This window comes from Puntigrus tetrazona, unplaced genomic scaffold, assembly GCF_018831695.1.
Source record: "Puntigrus tetrazona isolate hp1 unplaced genomic scaffold, ASM1883169v1 S000000975, whole genome shotgun sequence".
NCBI classification, from domain to species: domain Eukaryota; kingdom Metazoa; phylum Chordata; class Actinopteri; order Cypriniformes; family Cyprinidae; genus Puntigrus; species Puntigrus tetrazona.
Window position 1 is genome coordinate 105,544 of NW_025048570.1, and position 19,165 is coordinate 124,708.

General features: G+C 36.8%; 4 non-coding genes and 23 pseudogenes across 4 annotated transcripts; all 27 read left to right on the plus strand.

Moving 5' to 3' along the window:
* The first annotated feature begins 58 nt into the window (after positions 1 to 58).
* On the plus strand, positions 59 to 177 carry LOC122337657 (annotated as a pseudogene).
* Positions 178 to 456: 279 nt separating this feature from the next.
* On the plus strand, positions 457 to 575 carry LOC122337678 (annotated as a pseudogene).
* Positions 576 to 854: 279 nt separating this feature from the next.
* Positions 855 to 973, plus strand: LOC122337695 (annotated as a pseudogene).
* Positions 974 to 1,252: 279 nt separating this feature from the next.
* On the plus strand, positions 1,253 to 1,371 carry LOC122337687 (annotated as a pseudogene).
* Positions 1,372 to 1,649: 278 nt separating this feature from the next.
* On the plus strand, positions 1,650 to 1,758 carry LOC122337734 (annotated as a pseudogene).
* A 278-nt stretch (positions 1,759 to 2,036) lies between these two features.
* On the plus strand, positions 2,037 to 2,155 carry LOC122337801 (annotated as a pseudogene).
* A 278-nt stretch (positions 2,156 to 2,433) lies between these two features.
* On the plus strand, positions 2,434 to 2,552 carry LOC122337655 (annotated as a pseudogene).
* A 280-nt stretch (positions 2,553 to 2,832) lies between these two features.
* Positions 2,833 to 2,951, plus strand: LOC122337651 (annotated as a pseudogene).
* A 657-nt stretch (positions 2,952 to 3,608) lies between these two features.
* LOC122337782 lies at positions 3,609 to 3,727 on the plus strand (annotated as a pseudogene).
* A 278-nt stretch (positions 3,728 to 4,005) lies between these two features.
* Positions 4,006 to 4,123, plus strand: LOC122337694 (annotated as a pseudogene).
* A 282-nt stretch (positions 4,124 to 4,405) lies between these two features.
* Positions 4,406 to 4,524, plus strand: LOC122337725. Its single transcript, XR_006249566.1, has one exon. It is a non-coding gene; the product is annotated as a 5S ribosomal RNA (ribosomal RNA).
* Positions 4,525 to 4,802: 278 nt separating this feature from the next.
* On the plus strand, positions 4,803 to 4,921 carry LOC122337691. Its single transcript, XR_006249563.1, has one exon. It is a non-coding gene; the product is annotated as a 5S ribosomal RNA (ribosomal RNA).
* A 664-nt stretch (positions 4,922 to 5,585) lies between these two features.
* LOC122337652 lies at positions 5,586 to 5,704 on the plus strand (annotated as a pseudogene).
* Positions 5,705 to 5,977: 273 nt separating this feature from the next.
* LOC122337697 lies at positions 5,978 to 6,096 on the plus strand (annotated as a pseudogene).
* A 282-nt stretch (positions 6,097 to 6,378) lies between these two features.
* LOC122337683 lies at positions 6,379 to 6,499 on the plus strand (annotated as a pseudogene).
* Positions 6,500 to 6,775: 276 nt separating this feature from the next.
* Positions 6,776 to 6,894, plus strand: LOC122337726 (annotated as a pseudogene).
* A 276-nt stretch (positions 6,895 to 7,170) lies between these two features.
* On the plus strand, positions 7,171 to 7,289 carry LOC122337675 (annotated as a pseudogene).
* A 276-nt stretch (positions 7,290 to 7,565) lies between these two features.
* On the plus strand, positions 7,566 to 7,684 carry LOC122337765. The gene has a single exon (XR_006249573.1). It is a non-coding gene; the product is annotated as a 5S ribosomal RNA (ribosomal RNA).
* Positions 7,685 to 7,966: 282 nt separating this feature from the next.
* LOC122337719 lies at positions 7,967 to 8,075 on the plus strand (annotated as a pseudogene).
* Positions 8,076 to 8,357: 282 nt separating this feature from the next.
* On the plus strand, positions 8,358 to 8,476 carry LOC122337638. Its single transcript, XR_006249558.1, has one exon. It is a non-coding gene; the product is annotated as a 5S ribosomal RNA (ribosomal RNA).
* Positions 8,477 to 8,754: 278 nt separating this feature from the next.
* On the plus strand, positions 8,755 to 8,873 carry LOC122337662 (annotated as a pseudogene).
* A 276-nt stretch (positions 8,874 to 9,149) lies between these two features.
* Positions 9,150 to 9,258, plus strand: LOC122337741 (annotated as a pseudogene).
* A 7,900-nt stretch (positions 9,259 to 17,158) lies between these two features.
* LOC122337643 lies at positions 17,159 to 17,277 on the plus strand (annotated as a pseudogene).
* A 275-nt stretch (positions 17,278 to 17,552) lies between these two features.
* Positions 17,553 to 17,661, plus strand: LOC122337752 (annotated as a pseudogene).
* Positions 17,662 to 17,938: 277 nt separating this feature from the next.
* On the plus strand, positions 17,939 to 18,047 carry LOC122337747 (annotated as a pseudogene).
* A 277-nt stretch (positions 18,048 to 18,324) lies between these two features.
* On the plus strand, positions 18,325 to 18,443 carry LOC122337666 (annotated as a pseudogene).
* A 276-nt stretch (positions 18,444 to 18,719) lies between these two features.
* LOC122337731 lies at positions 18,720 to 18,838 on the plus strand (annotated as a pseudogene).
* The last annotated feature ends 327 nt before the right edge of the window (positions 18,839 to 19,165 follow it).

The following is a 19,165-nucleotide window of genomic DNA, read 5'->3' on the forward strand; positions in this document are numbered from 1 at the left end:
GTATAATGGCACTTAGTGTGCCTCACCTTAAAATAGGGGGCTTTTTGCAGCAGCTTTCGCTTACGGCCATACCACCCTGTTCATGCCTGATCTCGCCTGATCTCAGAAGCTAAGCAGAGTTGGGCCTAGTTAGTACTTGGATGGGAGACTGCCTAGGAATACCAGGTGCTGTAAGTTTTTGAGTTTTTTCACTACTTATCTAATACACTGGCCCTTAGTGTGGTCAAAGTTTGACCAGCTCTTTGCTTTCCCTTACTGCTTATTTAATTCAATTGCCTTTAAAGTAGCTGTTCTTTAAACAGAGTTTGACTGTTTTTAACTACTTAACTAATGCTCTTATCTTTAATGTAGCTCATTTTGAAGTATTTTTTTTTTTTTGTATTTCATTCATTACTTATCTAGTATAATGGCACTTAGTGTGCCTCACCTTAAAATAGGGGCTTTTGCAGCAGCTTTCGCTACGGCCATACCACCCTGTTCACGCCTGATCTCGTCTGATCTCAGAAGCTAAGCAGAGTTGGGCCTAGTTAGTACTTGGATGGGAGACTGCCTAGGAATACCAGGTGCTGTACGTTTTTGAGTTTTTTTCACTACTTATCTAATACACTGGCCCTTAGTGTGGTCAAAGTTTGACCAGCTCTTTGCTTTCCCTTACTGCTTATTTAATTCAATTGCCTTTAAAGTAGCTGTTCTTTAAACAGAGTTTGACTGTTTTTAACTACTTAACTAATGCTCTTATCTTTAATGTAGCTCATTTTGAAGTATTTTTTTTTGTATTTCATTCATTACTTATCTAGTATAATGGCACTTAGTGTGCCTCACCTTAAAATAGGGGGCTTTTTGCAGCAGCTTTGCTTTACGGCCATTCCACCCTGTTCACGCCTGATCTCGCCTGGTCTCAGAAGCTAAGCAGAGTTGGGCCTAGTTAGTACTTGGATGGGAGACTGCCTAGGAATACCAGGTGCTGTAAGTTTTTGAGTTTTTTTCACTACTTATCTAATACACTGGCCCTTAGTGTGGTCAAAGTTTGACCAGCTCTTTGCTTTCCCTTACTGCTTATTTAATTCAATTGCCTTTAAAGTAGCTGTTCTTTAAACAGAGTTTGACTGTTTTTAACTACTTAACTAATGCTCTTATCTTTAATGTAGCTCATTTTGAAGTATTTTTTTTTTTGTATTTCATTCATTACTTATCTAGTATAATGGCACTCTAGTGTGCCTCACCTTAAAATAGGGCTTTTTGCAGCAGCTTTCGCCACGGCCATACCACCCTGTTCACGCCTGATCTCGTCTGATCTCAGAAGCTAAGCAGAGTTGGGCCTGATTAGTACTTGGATGGGAAACTGCCTAGGAATACCAGGTGCTGTAAGTTTTTGAGTTTTTTCACTACTCATCTAATACACTGGCCCTTAGTGTGGTCAAAGTTTGACCAGCTCTTTGCTTTCCCTTACTGCTTATTTAATTCAATTGCCTTTAAAGTAGCTGTTCTTTAAACAGAGTTTGACTGTTTTTAACTACTTAACTAATGCTCTTATCTTTAATGTAGCTCATTTTGAAGTATTTTTTTTTGTATTTCATTCATTACTTATCTAGTATAATGGCACTTAGTGTGCCTCACCTTAAAATAGGGGGCTTTTTGCAGCAGCTTTCGCTAACGGCCATACCACCCTGTTCACGCCTGATCTCAGAAGCTAAGCAGAGTTGGGCCTAGTTAGTACTTGGATGGGAGACTGCCTAGGAATACCAGGTGCTGTAAGTTTTTGAGTTTTTTCACTACTTATCTAATACACTGGCCCTTAGTGTGGTCAAAGTTTGAAAAGCTCTTTGCTTTCCCTTACTGCTTATTTAATTCAATTGCCTTTAAAGTAGCTGTTCTTTAAAGAGTTTGACTGTTTTTAACTACTTAACTAATGCTCTTATCTTTAATGTAGCTCATTTTGAAGTTTTTTTTTTATTTCATTTCATTCATTACTTATCTAGTATAATGGCACTTAGTGTGCCTCACCTTAAAATAGGGGGCTTTTTGCAGCAGCTTTCGCTTACGGCCATACCACCCTGTTCATGCCTGATCTCGTCTGATCTCAGAAGCTAAGCAGAGTTGGGCCTAGTTAGTACTTGGATGGGAGACTGCCTATGAATACCAGGTGCTGTAAGTTTTTGAGTTTTTTCACTACTTATCTAATACACTGGCCCTTAGTGTGGTCAAAGTTTGACCAGCTCTTTGCTTTCCCTTACTGCTTATTTAATTCTATTGCCTTTAAAGTAGCTGTTCTTTAAACAGAGTTTGACTGTTTTTAACTACTTAACTAATGCTCTTATCTTTAATGTAGCTCATTTTGAAGTATTTTTTTTTGTATTTCATTCATTACTTATCTAGTATAATGGCACTTAGTGTGCCTCACCTTAAAATAGGGGCCTTTTTGCAGCAGCTTTCGCTTACGGCCATACCAACCTGTTCACGCCTGATCTCGTCTGATCTCAGAAGCTAATCAGAGTTGGGCCTGGTTAGTACTTGGATGGGAGACTGCCTATGAATACCAGGTGCTGTAAGTTTTTGAGTTTTTTCACTACTTATCTAATACACTGGCCCTTAGTGTGGTCAAAGTTTGACCAGCTCTTTGCTTTCCCTTACTGCTTATTTAATTCAATTGCCTTTAAAGTAGCTGTACTTTAAACAGAGTTTGACTGTTTTTAACTACTTAACTAATGCTCTTATCTTTAATGTAGCTCATTTTGAAGTATTTTTTTTTTTGTATTTCATTCATTACTTATCTAGTATAATGGCACTTAGTGTGCCTCACCTTAAAATAGGGGGCTTTTTGCAGCAGCTTTCGCTTAAGGCCATACCACCCTGTTCACGCCTGATCTCGTCTGATCTCAGAAGCTAAGCAGAGTTGGGCCTAGTTAGTACTTGGATGGGAGACTGCCTAGGAATACCAGGTGCTGTAAGTTTTTGAGTTTTTTCACTACTTATCTAATACACTGGCCCTTAGTGTGGCCAAAGTTTGACCAGCTCTTTGCTTTCCCTTACTGCTTATTTAATTCAATTGCCTTTAAAGTAGCTGTACTTTAAACAGAGTTTGACTGTTTTTAACTACTTAACTAATGCTCTTATCTTTAATGTAGCTCATTTTGAAGTATTTTTTTTTGTATTTCATTCATTACTTATCTAGTATAATGGCACTTAGTGTGCCTCACCTTAAAATAGGGGCTTTTTGCAGCAGCTTTTCGCACGCCATACCACCCTGTTCACGCCTGATCTCAGAAGCTAAGCAGAGTTGGGCCTAGTTAGTACTTGGATGGGAGACTGCCTAGGAAAACCAGGTGCTGTAAGTTTTTGAGTTTTTTCACTACTTATCTAATACACTGGCCCTTAGTGTGGCCAAAGTTTGACCAGCTCTTTGCTTTCCCTTACTGCTTATTTAATTCAATTGCCTTTAGAGTAGCTGTTCTTTAAACAGAGTTTGACTGTTTTTAACTACTTAACTAATGCTCTTATCTTTAATGTAGCTCATTTTGAAGTATTTTTTTGTATTTCATTCATTACTTATCTAGTATAATGGCACTTAATGTCCACACCTTAAAATAGGGGCTTTTGCAGCAGCTTTTGCTTACGACCATACCACCCTGTTCACGCCTGATCTCGTCTGATCTCAGAAGCTAAGCAGAGTTGGGCCTAGTTAGTACTTGGATGGGAGACTGCCTAGGAATACCAGGTGCTGTAAGTTTTTGAGTTTTTTCACTACTTATCTAATACACTGGCCCTTAGTGTGGCCAAAGTTTGACCAGCTCTTTGCTTTCCCTTACTGCTTATTTAATTCAATTGCCTTTAAAGTAGCTGTACTTTAAACAGAGTTTGACTGTTTTTAACTACTTAACTAATGCTCTTATCTTTAATGTAGCTCATTTTGAAGTATTTTTTTTTTTGTATTTCATTCATTACTTATCTAGTATAATGGCACTTAGTGTGCCTCACCTTAAAATAGGGGCTTTTGCAGCAGCTTTCGCTAAGGCCATACCACCCTGTTCACGCCTGATCTCGTTTGATCTCAGAAGCTAAGCAGAGTTGGGCCTAGTTAGTACTTGGATGGGAGACTGCCTAGGAATACCAGGTGCTGTAAGCTTTGAGTTTTTTCACTACTTATCTATTACACTGCCCCTTAGTGTGGTCCAAGTTTGACCAGCTCTTTGCTTTCCCTTACTGCTTATTTAATTCAATTGCCTTTAAAGTAGCTGTTCTTTAAACAGAGTTTGACTGTTTTTAACTACTTAACTAATGCTCTTATCTTTAATGTAGCTCATTTTGAAGTATTTTTTATTTTTTTGTATTTCATTCATTACTTATCTAGTATAATGGCACTTAGTGTGCCTCACCTTAAAATAGGGGGCTTTTTGCAGCAGCTTTCGCTTACGGCCATACCACCCTGTTCACGCCTGATCTCGTCTGATCTCAGAAGCTAAGCAGAGTTGGGCCTAGTTAGTACTTGGATGGGAGACTGCCTAGGAAAACCAGGTGCTGTAAGTTTTTGAGTTTTTTCACTACTTATCTAATACACTGGCCCTTAGTGTGGCCAAAGTTTGACCAGCTCTTTGCTTTCCCTTACTGCTTATTTAATTCAATTGCCTTTAAAGTAGCTGTTCTTTAAACAGAGTTTGACTGTTTTTAACTACTTAACTAATGCTCTTATCTTTAATGTAGCTCATTTTGAAGTATTTTTTTTTGTATTTCATTCATTACTTATCTAGTATAATGGCACTTAATGTGCCACACCTTAAAATAGGGGGTTTTTTGCAGCAGCTTTTGCTTACGGCCATACCACCCTGTTCACGCCTGATCTCGTCTGATCTCAGAAGCTAAGCAGAGTTGGGCCTAGTTAGTACTTGGATGGGAGACTGCCTAGGAATACCAGGTGCTGTAAGTTTTTGAGTTTTTCACTACTTATCTAATACACTGGCCCTTAGTGTGGCCAAAGTTTGACCAGCTCTTTGCTTTCCCTTACTGCTTATTTAATTCAATTGCCTTTAAAGTAGCTGTACTTTAAACAGAGTTTGACTGTTTTTAACTACTTAACTAATGCTCTTATCTTTAATGTAGCTCATTTTGAAGTATTTTTTTGTATTTCATTCATTACTTATCTAGTATAATGGCACTTAGTGTGCCTCACCTTAAAATAGGGGCTTTTTGCAGCAGCTTTAGCACGGCCATACCACCCTGTTCACGCCTGATCTCGCCTGAAGCTCAGAAAGCAGAGTTGGGCCTAGTTAGTACTTGGATGGGAGACTGCCTAGGAATACCAGGTGCTGTAAGTTTTTGAGTTTTTTCACTACTTATCTAATACACTGGCCCTTAGTGTGGTCAAAGTTTGACCAGCTCTTTGCTTTCCCTTACTGCTTATTTAATTCAATTGCCTTTAAAGTAGCTGTTCTTTAAACAGAGTTTGACTGTTTTTAACTACTTAACTAATGCTCTTATCTTTAATGTAGCTCATTTTGAAGTTTTTTTTTGTATTTCATTCATTACTTATCTAGTATAATGGCACTTAGTGTGCCTCACCTTAAAATAGGGGGCTTTTTGCAGCAGCTTTCGCTTAAGGCCATACCACCCTGTTCACGCCTGATCTTGTCTGATCTCAGAAGCTAAGCAGAGTTGGGCCTGGTTAGTACTTGGATGGGAGACTGCCTAGGAATACCAGGTGCTGTAAGTTTTTGAGTTTTTTCACTACTTATCTAATACACTGGCCCTTAGTGTGGTCAAAGTTTGACCAGCTCTTTGCTTTCCCTTACTGCTTATTTAATTCAATTGCCTTTAAAGTAGCTGTTCTTTAAACAGAGTTTGACTGTTTTTAACTACTTAACTAATGCTCTTATCTTTAATGTAGCTCATTTTGAAGTATTTTTTTGTATTTCATTCATTACTTATCTAGTATAATGGCACTTAGTGTGCCTCACCTTAAAATAGGGGCTTTTGCAGCAGCTTTCGCCACGGCCATACCACCCTGTTCACGCCTGATCTCGTCTGATCTCAGAAGCTAAGCAGAGTTGGGCCTAGTTAGTACTTGGATGGGAGACTGCCTAGGAAAACCAGGTGCTGTAAGTTTTTGAGTTTTTTCACTACTTATCTAATACACTGGCCCTTAGTGTGGCCAAAGTTTGACCAGCTCTTTGCTTTCCTTACTGCTTATTTAATTCAATTGCCTTTAAAGTAGCTGTTCTTTAAACAGAGTTTGACTGTTTTTAACTACTTAACTAATGCTCTTATCTTTAATGTAGCTCATTTTGAAGTATTTTTTTTTTTTTTGTATTTCATTCATTACTTATCTAGTATAATGGCACTTAGTGTGCCTCACCTTAAAAATAGGGGCTTTTTGCAGCAGCTTTTGCCTACGGCCATACCACCCCCTGTTCACGCCTGATCTCGTCTGATCTCAGAAGCTAAGCAGAGTTGGGCCTAGTTAGTACTTGGATGGGAGACTGCCTAGGAATACCAGGTGCTGTAAGTTTTTGAGTTTTTTCACTACTTATCTAATACACTGGCCCTTAGTGTGGCCAAAGTTTGACCAGCTCTTTGCTTTCCCTTACTGCTTATTTAATTCAATTGCCTTTAAAGTAGCTGTTCTTTAAACAGAGTTTGACTGTTTTTAACTACTTAACTAATGCTCTTATCTTTAATGTAGCTCATTTTGAAGTATTTTTTTTTGTATTTCATTCATTACTTATCTAGTATAATGGCACTTAGTGTGCCTCACCTTAAAATAGGGGCTTTTTGCAGCAGCTTTAAGCAAGGCCATACCACCCTGTTCACGCCTGATCTCGTTTGATCTCAGAAGCGAAGCAGAGTTGGGCCTAGTTAGTACTTGGATGGGAGACTGCCTAGGAATACCAGGTGCTGTAAGTTTTTGAGTTTTTTCACTACTTATCTAATACACTGGCCCTTAGTGTGGCCAAAGTTTGACCAGCTCTTTGCTTTCCCTTACTGCTTATTTAATTCAATTGCCTTTAAAGTAGCTGTACTTTAAACAGAGTTTGACTGTTTTTAACTACTTAACTAATGCTCTTATCTTTAATGTAGCTCATTTTGAAGTATTTTTTTTTGTATTTCATTCATTACTTATCTAGTATAATGGCACTTAGTGTGCCTCACCTTAAAATAGGGGCTTTTTGCAGCAGCTTTCGCTACGGCCATACCACCCTGTTCACGCCTGATCTCGTCTGATCTCAGAAGCTAAGCAGAGTTGGGCCTAGTTAGTACTTGGATGGGAGACTGCCTAGGAAAACCAGGTGCTGTAAGTTTTTGAGTTTTTTCACTACTTATCTAATACACTGGCCCTTAGTGTGGCCAAAGTTTGACCAGCTCTTTGCTTTCCCTTACTGCTTATTTAATTCAATTGCCTTTAGAGTAGCTGTTCTTTAAACAGAGTTTGACTGTTTTTAACTACTTAACTAATGCTCTTATCTTTAATGTAGCTCATTTTGAAGTATTTTTTTGTATTTCATTCATTACTTATCTAGTATAATGGCACTTAATGTGCCCACACCTTAAAATAGGGGCTTTTTGCAGCAGCTTTCGCTTACGACCATACCACCCTGTTTACACCTGATCTCGTCTGATCTCAGAAGCTAAGCAGAGTTGGGCCTAGTTAGTACTTGGATGGGAGACTGCCTAGGAATACCAGGTGCTGTAAGTTTTGAGTTTTTTCACTACTTATCTAATACACTGGCCCTTAGTGTGGCCAAAGTTTGACCAGCTCTTTGCTTTCCCTTACTGCTTATTTAATTCAATTGCCTTTAAAGTAGCTGTTCTTTAAACAGAGTTTGACTGTTTTTAACTACTTAACTAATGCTCTTATCTTTAATGTAGCTCATTTTGAAGTATTTTTTTTTTTTTTGTATTTCATTCATTACTTATCTAGTATAATGGCACTTAGTGTGCCTCACCTTAAAATAGGGGGCTTTTTGCAGCAGCTTTAGCTTACGGCCATACCACCCTGTTCACGCCTGATCTCAGAAGCTAAGCAGAGTTGGGCCTAGTTAGTACTTGGATGGGAGACTGCCTAGGAATACCAGGTGCTGTAAGTTTTTGAGTTTTTTCACTACTTATCTAATACACTGGCCCTTAGTGTGGTCAAAGTTTGACCAGCTCTTTGCTTTCCCTTACTGCTTATTTAATTCAATTGCCTTTAAAGTAGCTGTTCTTTAAACAGAGTTTGACTGTTTTTAACTACTTAACTAATGCTCTTATCTTTAATGTAGCTCATTTTGAAGTATTTTTTTTTTTTTGTATTTCATTCATTACTTATCTAGTATAATGGCACTTAGTGTGCCTCACCTTAAAATAGGGGGCTTTTTGCAGCAGCTTTTGCTTACGGCCATACCACCCTGTTCACACCTGATCTCGTCTGATCTCAGAAGCTAAGCAGAGTTGGGCCTAGTTAGTACTTGGATGGGAGACTGCCTAGGAATACCAGGTGCTGTAAGTTTTGAGTTTTTCACTACTTATCTAATACACTGGCCCATAGTGTGGTCAAAGTTTGACCAGCTCTTTGCTTTCCCTTACTGCTTATTTAATTCATTTGCCTTTAAAGTTGCTGTTCTTTAAACAGAGTTTGACTGTTTTTAACTACTTAACTAATGCTCTTATCTTTAATGTAGCTCATTTTGAAGTATTTTTTTTTTTGTATTTCATTCATTACTTATCTAGTATAATGGCACTTTAGTGTGCCTCACCTTAAAATAGGGGCTTTTTGCAGCAGCTTTTGCTTACGGCCATACCACCCTGTTCACGCCTGATCTGCTCTGATCTCAGAAGCTAAGCAGAGTTGGGCCTAGTTAGTACTTGGATGGGAGACTGCCTAGGAATACCAGGTGCTGTAAGTTTTTGAGTTTTTTCACTACTTATCTAATACACTGGCCCTTAGTGTGGTCAAAGTTTGACCAGCTCTTTGCTTTCCCTTACTGCTTATTTAATTCAATTGCCTTTAAAGTAGCTGTTCTTTAAAAATTGTTTGACTGTTTTTAACTACTTAACTAATGCTCTTATCTTTAATGTAGCTCATTTTGAAGTATTTTTTTGTATTTCATTCATTACTTATCTAGTATAATGGCACTTAGTATGCCTCACCTTAAAATAGGGGGCTTTTTGCAGCAGCTTTCGCTTACGGCCATACCACCCTGTTCACGTCTGATCTCAGAAGCTAAGCAGAGTTGGGCCTAGTTAGTACTTGGATGGGAGACTGCCTAGGAATACCAGGTGCTGTAAGTTTTTGAGTTTTTTCACTACTTATCTAATACACTGGCCCTTAGTGTGGCCAAAGTTTGACCAGCTCTTTGCTTTCCCTTACTGCTTATTTAATTCAATTGCCTTTAAAGTAGCTGTTCTTTAAACAGAGTTTGACTGTTTTTAACTACTTAACTAATGCTCTTATCTTTAATGTAGCTCATTTTGAAGTATTTTTTTTTTTGTATTTCATTCATTACTTATCTAGTATAATGGCACTTAGTGTGCCTCACCTTAAAATAGGGGGCTTTTTGCAGCAGCTTTCGCCTACGGCCATACCACCCTGTTGGCGCTAGAGAGCACACAGAGTTTTTGGCTGCAGTAGGGAGAGGAAGGCTCTCCTCCATTTTGTTTGCTGTTATTATTATTTTTTTTTTTTTCTTTTTGATAATTTCTTAAAGGCTGTTGTTTTTTGAGTTACATATTAGTTTTTGAAACCTCAGACAGATTTTCTGTCTGAGGTTTCCAACCTTTAAAATGATGGATATTATGGTGACGGATCATGACCGAAAATTGAACAAAGAGACTGAGGATATTAACTATACTGAAAGAAACGTGGAAAATGACAATGGAAAGTATAAAGATGCCAGCCAGACTTGGGCAAGGGTTGCCGCAAGAGGAAAAAAGAACGGGATGGATGCAAGGATAAGTCAAAGAGAGGACCTACAAAAAAATCAAGGTAAACAAACAAGAGATTACACTGATGGAATACGAGAAGCACCACAAAGAAATTGGACAATGAATAAGCTAAAAAGCCAATCAAAATATCAAAGAGACTATAAGAAAGAAGCAACTCTAACGATGATTGTTAATGATCCAGATAAAATAACTGTGATGATGATTATAAAAGCTGTGGAAGAGAAAGCTGGAATTGGAAAACTGTATGGACTAAGGAAAAAAAGTAACTTTGAGTATGAACTTACAATGGAAAATGAAACCGACTGTGATAAGTTAATGGATGGATTAATGATTGATGAACAAAGATGTGAGATCAAAAAACTATGTAAAACTGAAAAAATGGTCTCTTTTTTGCATTTGCCCAACTACATAAAAGACGATGAAATAATACAGAAATTGGTGGATTGGAGAGTGAATCCTATCTTCCCGTTAAGAAGGAGATATTATCCAGGCACAGCAGTTGCAGACGGAACAAGATTTATAAAAGTTAAATTTCCACAGGACATTGTGACTTTGCCATATAATGTAAGATTTGACACGGAGGAAGGACCAAAATATTTTAGAGTAATTCATGATGACCAACTGAAGACTTGCAGAATTTGCGCTAGCACGGAGCATGAAAAAAAAGACTGCCCTCAATACACCTGCAGAGAATGTATGGAACAGGGGCATTTTGCTCGGGACTGTCAAGCCCCGCGGTGCCAAGACTGTGAAAGGACGTGGATGAGGTGCAACTGTGAATCTGAGGAGGAGGACAATAATGAAATGGAGACCGAGGCACAGAAGCGCACGGAGGAGCCAAGCAAAGATGAAATTCAGGAGGCGGATGTAATTTCTGAAGATCTTCGTGAACGAGGAGAGGAGGAGCGTACGAGGAGAGAGGACAATGGAGATAAAGAAATTGAAGTTCATACAACGGAGACTGAGACACAGTGTATAACTAACAATGAAGGACAAACGAAAGAGAAGGAATGTGCAACAACGAGTGAAGTTGCAGCTGGATGGACTGAAGTGGAGGTAAGCGATGAGAAAACGGCTGAAATTAACTTTGAGCTTGAAAGTAGAACTCTGGACATTATAAACAAAAGACGAAATGACAAGAGGGGTCAAAATAAATATTGAACAGGTATTAAAGAAACAAAAGTTAAGGAAAGAAGTAAGAGCAAGACAAAATGATGAACAAGTTGATATAAATTCTTAGATATCAAGAGAGAAAATATATTGATGATTGGCTGTTTTGGTTCTTGTTTCTTCTTTCTCCTATTATGAGTAATTTAAGTCTGGTCTCGATTAATGTTAGAGGATTGTCATCTAAATGGAAATTTGAAAATGTGATCAATTTAACAAAGCAATGTGATGTTATCTGTATTCAAGAGACTGGATGGAATGAAATAATATTGGATGATCTTAAAAAAGGCTGGGATGGAGAAATATGGTGCAGCAACGATGTCAATAAGAAAAAAGGTCTGGCGATACTTGTTAGAAGGGGAGCAGTGGAATCAACAAAAGTTTTATTTAAAGATAATAATGGAAGGATTTTAATTGTAAAAATTATGGATAAGGGAGAAGAAATAATAATATGTAATATACATGCTCCAAATGAAGATACAGAAAGAGTTACTTTTTTTAAAAAACTGAATGATTTGATTATTGGATGTAAGAGCGTTGTTATTATAGGGGATTTTAATACTATTTTAGAAAGAATAGATGCTGAAGATCACATGGTGTACAGAGCCGATGTTGGAAGAAAAGAATTGAAAAGTATGATGTATAAACACCAATTAGTAGATGTATGGAGAGAAAGAAATAGAGTAAAAAGAGAATATTCAAGAAGACAGTGGGTGAAAAGCAGTTTAAAACAAAGCAGAATAGATTTTCTTTTATGTAATAGGAGTTTTGAGCATTTTATTTCAAAAGTGTTTTATAAAATGTACAGTGGAGCGATCATGATTTTTATTTGTAACGATGGATTTCAGTGGTGTGAGAGAGGACCAGGGTATGGGTGCTTAATGCAGAACTTTTAAAGAATGATTTTTACAAAATGGAAATTGAAAACTTAATAATTAATAGTGTAAATGATGTTCTATACGATGAAGCAATATGCACATGGTGGGACAATATAAAAGCAGACATTAAAAGATTATCTATAGAATTTTCTAAGAAAATACAGAAAGCAAAAAGAGCTAAAGAAAGAGAATTAAGCAAAAAATGGGAAAATGAAATGAAAAAGGTAAGTGAAGGAACCACAGACATTAGGAAAATAGTAGCGCTTGAAGAGAAACTTAAAAAAATGGAAGAAGACAAATGTGAGGGTGCTAGAATAAGAAGTAAAATAAGGAATACAGTAGAAGGAGAAAGAAGTACAAAGTTTTTTTATGAGGTAGAAAAGACAAGACAAAAAGCTGACCTAATAAAAATGTGTCTTTAGAAGGTAGAAACATAAAAGATAAAGAAGGAATATTAAAAGCTGTCCAGGATTTCTATAGTGTTTTATTTAAGACAGAAGGAGTTAATGTAGAAAATGAAGAATTCTTGTTAAATCAAATTAAAGTAAAAGTAACAGAAGATGATAAAAAAATGTGTGATAGTGATATAGCAGAAGAAGAGATAAAGGAAGCTATAACACAATTAAGCAACAGGAAAAGCCCTGGCTTGGATGGTTTATCTTCTGAATTTTATAAGGTTTTTAAAGATGTTTTAACACCAATTCTAAAAGATCTGTTCTTAATGATTTTTCAAAATGGGCAATTGAGTGAGAGTATGAAGAGAGGTATGATTAAAATAATATATAAAAAGAAAGGAAATAAAGATGATTTGAGGAATTATAGACCGTTGAGTATGCTCAATACAGACTACAAAATATTAGCAAAGATCTTTGCAAATAGACTTAAAAGAGTAACACCACACATCATCACGACCAATCAAGCGTACAGTATACTGGGAAGAGATATAGCAGATACAGTAACGAGTATTAGAGACTTAATTTGGTATACAAAAGAGAAAAAAAGGTGAGGGTTTCTATTTAGTATGGATTTAGAAAAGGCGTTTGATAGAGTGGAACATAAATATTTATTTGATTTGCTTAAAAGATTTGGCTTTGGGAATAATTTCTTAAAGTGGATGAAATGTTTTTACACAGAAATTATTAGTTGTTTTAAAATAAATGGTTTTTTAACAGATTACATAGGAATTTCAAGATCCATAAGACAAGGATGTCCTTTATCGGCCTTACTGTACCTATACTGTACACTATAGTAGCGGAATGGAGAAAAAGAAATAAAAGGTATTTTAATAGAAGGTAATGAAATGGAACAAAAGATTTTCCAGTATGCAGATGATACCACTTTATTTTTAAAGGATTCCAATAGTGTTGAGAAAGCTATAGAGATTTTTGATAAATATTGTAGTGGTTCGGGAGCAAAGGTAAATAAGGAAAAATCTGAATATGTTAAAATGGGAAAGGTAGAAGTTCCACAAATAAATTGGTGTTTTAAAGAACAAAAAAGCAATATTAAAATTTTAGGCATTACGTTTGGATACGATGAGATTGTAACTAGAGAAATAAATTGGAACGAAATTCTGAACAAAATGGATAAAAGATTAAATTTTTGGAAACAGAGAGTACTGTTTCTAAAAGGGAAGGTGCTTGTATTAAATTCTCTTTTTTTATCCAAAATGTGGTACGTTTTAAGTGTTGTAAGCTTACCAATATGGGTATATAAGAGAATAAAAGCTATGATCTTAACATTTCTTTGGGATGGTAAGCCGTCTAAAATTGCATATAATACAATCATTGGAAATGTGGAAGATGGGGGATTAGGACTGATAGATCCATGGCTAAGAATGAAAAGCATGAGGATTAAAATGGTAAAAAGGTTTTTAAATAAAGATAACATCCCATGGAAAAGTGTTATGAGTTACTTTATGAATAAGTGTGGACAAATAGGAGATGACTTTTATGGATGGCTTTTAAAGATGAGATGATAGGAAATATACCGGAGTTCTACAAAGAACTACTGAGAACTTGGAAAATGTTTTATGACAAGGTGTATGTAAAGATTGAAGGGAGAAAGCAGTACCTACGACAACCTTTGTTTTTAAACCTAAATAATAAAGGGAAAAAAACAATGTTTTACGAAAACTGGTTTGCAGTAGGCTACAGACAAATAAAAGATATATTATACGAAGTGAGACCTGGATTTCTACCTACACAAGCGATAACTGATTCACTGGAGGAAAGGGAAGATATAGAAGACAAAAGGAATATTGAAGATCAGTATATAAAATTAAAAGTAGCAATACCAGAACAATGGATAAAAGCAATTGAGGATAATGAAAAAGAATCTGAGAATGAAAAACCACAGGTTTTTTTGAAAGAGGGAGATGATAAGATTCCGTTTAATGAATGTGTCATCAAGATGTTTTACTGTTGTATACGTAAGGTAGTCTTTGTAAAACCTAAAGCAATAGAGTATTGGGAGAAGCTATTTGATTATTTTGATGCTTCTAAAATATGGAAAAATGTAAGAGCTAATTTTAAAAGTCCGGCTTTGGAAAATTTTGATTTCCTATTAAGACACAATTGTGTGATGACGGAAATTATTTTATATAAAAGTGGTTTAACGCAAGATGAACTATGTAAAGTGTGTTTGGATAAAAAGGAAGGAGTTTTGCATTTATTTTTGAAATGTAGAAAGTTAAGTAATTTTTTTAAAATGTTAAAAAAGATGGTATGTGATTTGTTGTATGAAGACAATCTTAAATAAACTAATCACTAAGTCTAAATCTGCCACATGTGTATTAGATCCTATTCCAACTAAATTTCTGAAAGATATATTACCAGCAGCTGGTGAACCTCTTCTAAATATTATTAACTCCTCCTATCATTAGGTCACGTACCCAACCCATTCAAATTAGCAATTATTAAGCCTATGATCAAAAAACCACAACTTGATCCTAATGAACTATCTAATTACAGACCGATATCAAATCTCCCATTTATATCAAAAATATTAGAAAAAGTTGTGTCAGCGCAGCTATGCTCCTTCTTAAAGATGAATGATGTCTATGAGGAGTTTCAGTCAGGTTTTTAGACCGCACCATAGCACAGAAACCGCATTAGTTAAAATCACTAATGACCTGCTCTTATCCTCCGACCGAGGCTGCGTCTCGCTACTGCTTTTTTAGATCTCACTGCTGCATTTGACACCATAGATCATAATATTCTCCTGAGCGTTTAAACACCGCTGGTGTACAGGGACAGGCGTTAAATTGGTTTAAATCATACCTATCAGACCGTTATCAATTTGTAGATATAAACGGAGACCGCTCTAGTACAATGCCTGTAAAGTGTGGTGTGCCTCAAGGATCAGTTCTAGGCCCCTTACTGTTCTCTATATACATGCTGCCACTAGGGAACATTATTAGAAAGCACAGGGTTAATTTCACTGTTATGCAGATGACACACAGCTATACATTTCATCTAAGCCTGATAAGTTATCAGAAATGTCTAAATTAACAGAGTGTGTTAAAGACATAAAAGACTGGATGACCAGAAATTTTCTTCTATTAAACTCTAACAAAACAGAGGTGCTTCTTATCGGACCAAATTCATGTTTACAGCAAATTTCTGAGCTCAAACTACAATTAGATGGATGTGATATAAACGTTATCCGACAGTTAAAGACTTGGGTGTGATATTGGACAGCAACCTGTCCTTCAACACCATATCACTCATGTTACAAAATCTGCCTACTTTCATCTTAGAAATATTGCTAAACTCAGACACATGCTCTCTCTCTCAGATGCAGAAAAGCTAGTTCATGCGTTCATGACATCTAGACTGGATTACTGTAATGCGCTGCTCGCTGGTTGTCCAGCATCTTCAATAAACAAGCTTCAGTTAGTGCAGAACGCAGCCGCCGAGTTCTTACCAGGACAAGGAAATATGACCATATAACCCCAGTTTTATCCTCCTGCACTGGCTGCCTGTTCATTTCCGAATTGATTATAAAGTACTGTTACTGACCTACAAGGCTCTAAATGGTTTAGCCCCCATTTATCTGACCAGCCTTCTGTCTCGCTACAACCCGTCACGCTCTTTAAGATCTCAAAACTCAGGGCTCCTGGTAGTTCCTCGTATAGCAAAGTCTACTAAAGGTGGTCGAGCGTTTTCACATTTGGCACCCAAACTCTGGAATAACCTTCCTGCAAATGTTCGGGGATCAGACACACTCTCTCAGTTTAAGTCTAGGCTAAAGACATATCTTTTTAGCAAAGCATACTCGTAAAGATTAACATTAACCTATGCTACAGTACATCGTGATTCCCAATAGTATGAATGGCCGCTACTCTAATTATCCTTTTGTCTCCACCTCGGGATGTACATCCCGAGGCATCTAGTTACCAAGCCTCTCCAGTGGACCCAGCGAGGAGATGACCTTCCAGCGATGACGTCGAGGAAAACTCAACCTTCTGTCTGGACTAATTCTATCTTGGACTTTCTGCATTGTAATTCATCCTGCTGTTTTGTAACGCATCCTGTTGTGTGGTGACTTGCTTATGTCTGTGGAATAATTTGCTTTTGTGAAGCTGCTTTGGAACAATAGCCATTGTAAAAAGCTCTATACAAATAAACTTGAATTGAATTGAATTGAATCATTGTATAACAAAAATAATCCATATGTTGTAAGAGTTTGGAATAGTTTTGAAGTGTTGCTACCAGGAGATGTTTGAGATGTGATTTATTTCAGATTTATGTATTTTTTTAATGTATTTATTTCTTAACATTTGATTGTAAATAAAAAAAATTAAAAAAAAAAAAAAAAAAAAAAAAAAAAATCTCGTCTGATTGCAGAAGCTAAGCAGAGTTGGGCCTAGTTAGTACTTGGATGGGAGACTGCCTAGGAATACCAGGTGCTGTAAGTTTTTGAGTTTTTTCAATACTTATCTAATACACTGGCCCTTAGTGTGGTCAAAGTTTGACCAGCTCTTTGCTTTCCCTTACTGCTTATTTAATTCAATTGCCTTTAAAGTAGCTGTTCTTTAAACAGAGTTTGACTGTTTTTAACTACTTAACTAATGCTCTTATCTTTAATGTAGCTCATTTTGAAGTTTTTTTTTTTTTGTATTTCATTCATTACTTATCTAGTATAATGGCACTTAATGTGCCTCACCTTAAAATAGGGGCCTTTTTGTAGCAGCTTTCGCTTACGGCCATGCCACCCTGTTCACGCCTGATCTCGTCTGATCTCAGAAGCTAAGCAGAGTTGGGCTTAGTTAGTACTTGGATGGGAGACTGCCTAGGAATACCAGGTGCTGTAAGTTTTGAGTTTTTTCACTACTTATCTAATACACTGGCCCTTAGTGTGGTCAAAGTTTGACCAGCTCTTTGCTTTCCCTTACTGCTTATTTAATTCAATTGCCTTTAAAGTAGCTGTTCTTTAAACAGAGTTTGACTGTTTTTAACTACTTAACTAATGCTCTTATCTTTAATGTAGCTCATTTTGAAGTATTTTTTTGTATTTCATTCATTACTTATCTAGTATAATGGCACTTAGTGTGCCTCACCTTAAAATAGGGGGCTTTTTGCAGCAGCTTTCGCTTACGGCCATACCACCCTGTTCATTCCTGATGTCAGAAGCTAAGCAGAGTTGGGCCTAGTTAGTACTTGGATGGGAGACTGCCTAGGAATACCAGGTGCTGTAAGTTTTTGAGTTTTTTCACTACTTATCTAATACACTGGCCCTTAGTGTGGCCAAAGTTTGACCAGCTCTTTGCTTTCCCTTACTGCTTATTTAATTCAATTGCCTTTAAAGTAGCTGTTCTTTAAACAGAGTTTGACTGTTTTTAACTACTTAACTAATGCTCTTATCTTTAATGTAGCTCATTTTGAAGTATTTTTTTGTATTTCATTCATTACTTATCTAGTATAATGGCACTTAGTGTGCCTCACCTTAAAATAGGGGGCTTTTTGCAGCAGCTTTTCGCTTATGGCCATACCACCCTGTTCACGTCTGATCTCAGAAGCTAAGCAGAGTTGGGCCTAGTTAGTACTTGGATGGGAGACTGCCTAGGAATACCAGGTGCTGTAAGTTTTTGAGTTTTTTCACTACTTATCTAATACACTGGCCCTTAGTGTGGCCAAAGTTTGACCAGCTCTTTGCTTTCCCTTACTGCTTATTTAATTCAAATGCCTTTAAAGTAGCTGTTCTTTAAACAGAGTTTGACTGTTTTAACTACTTAACTAATGCTCTTATCTTTAATGTAGCTCATTTTGAAGTATTTTTTTTTGTATTTCATTCATTACTTATCTAGTATAATGGCACTTAGTGTGCCTCACCTTAAAATAGGGGGCTTTTTGCAGCAGCTTTCGCTTACGGCCATACCACCCAGTTCACGCCTGATCTCGTCTGATCTCAGAAGCTAAGCAGAGTTGGTCCTAGTTAGTACTTGGATGGGAGACTGCCTAGGAATACCAGGTGCTGTAAGTTTTTGAGTTTTTTCACTACTTATCTAATACACTGGCCCTTAGTGTGGCCAAAGTTTGACCAGCTCTTTGCTTTCCCTTACTGCTTATTTAATTCAATTGCCTTTAAAGTAGCTGTTCTTTAAACAGAGTTTGAATGTTTTTAACTACTTAACTAATGCTCTTATCTTTAATGTAGCTCATTTTGAAGTATTTTTTTGTATTTCATTCATTACTTATCTAGTATAATGGCACTTAGTGTGCCTCACCTTAAAATAGGGGGCATTTTGCAGCAGCTTTTGCTAACCTCTATACCACCCTGTTCACGCCTGATCTCGTCTGATCTCAGAAGCTAAGCAGAGTTGGGCCTAGTTAGTACTTGGATGGGAGACTGCCTAGGAATACCAAGTGCTGTAAGTTTTTGAGTTTTTTCACTACTTATCTAATACACTGGCCCTTAGTGTGGCCAAAGTTTGACCAGCTCTTTGCTTTCCCTTACTGCCTATTTAATTCAATTGCCTTTAAAGTAGCTGTTCTTTAAACAGAGTTTGACTGTTTTTAACTACTTAACTAATGCTCTTATCTTTAATGTAGCTCATTTTGAAGTATTTTTTTGTATTTCATTCATTACTTATCTAGTATAATGGCACTTAGTGTGCCTCACCTTAAAATAGGGGCTTTTGCAGCAGCTTTCGCTTGCCACGGCCATACCACCCTGTTCATGCCTGATGTCAGAAGCTAAGCAGA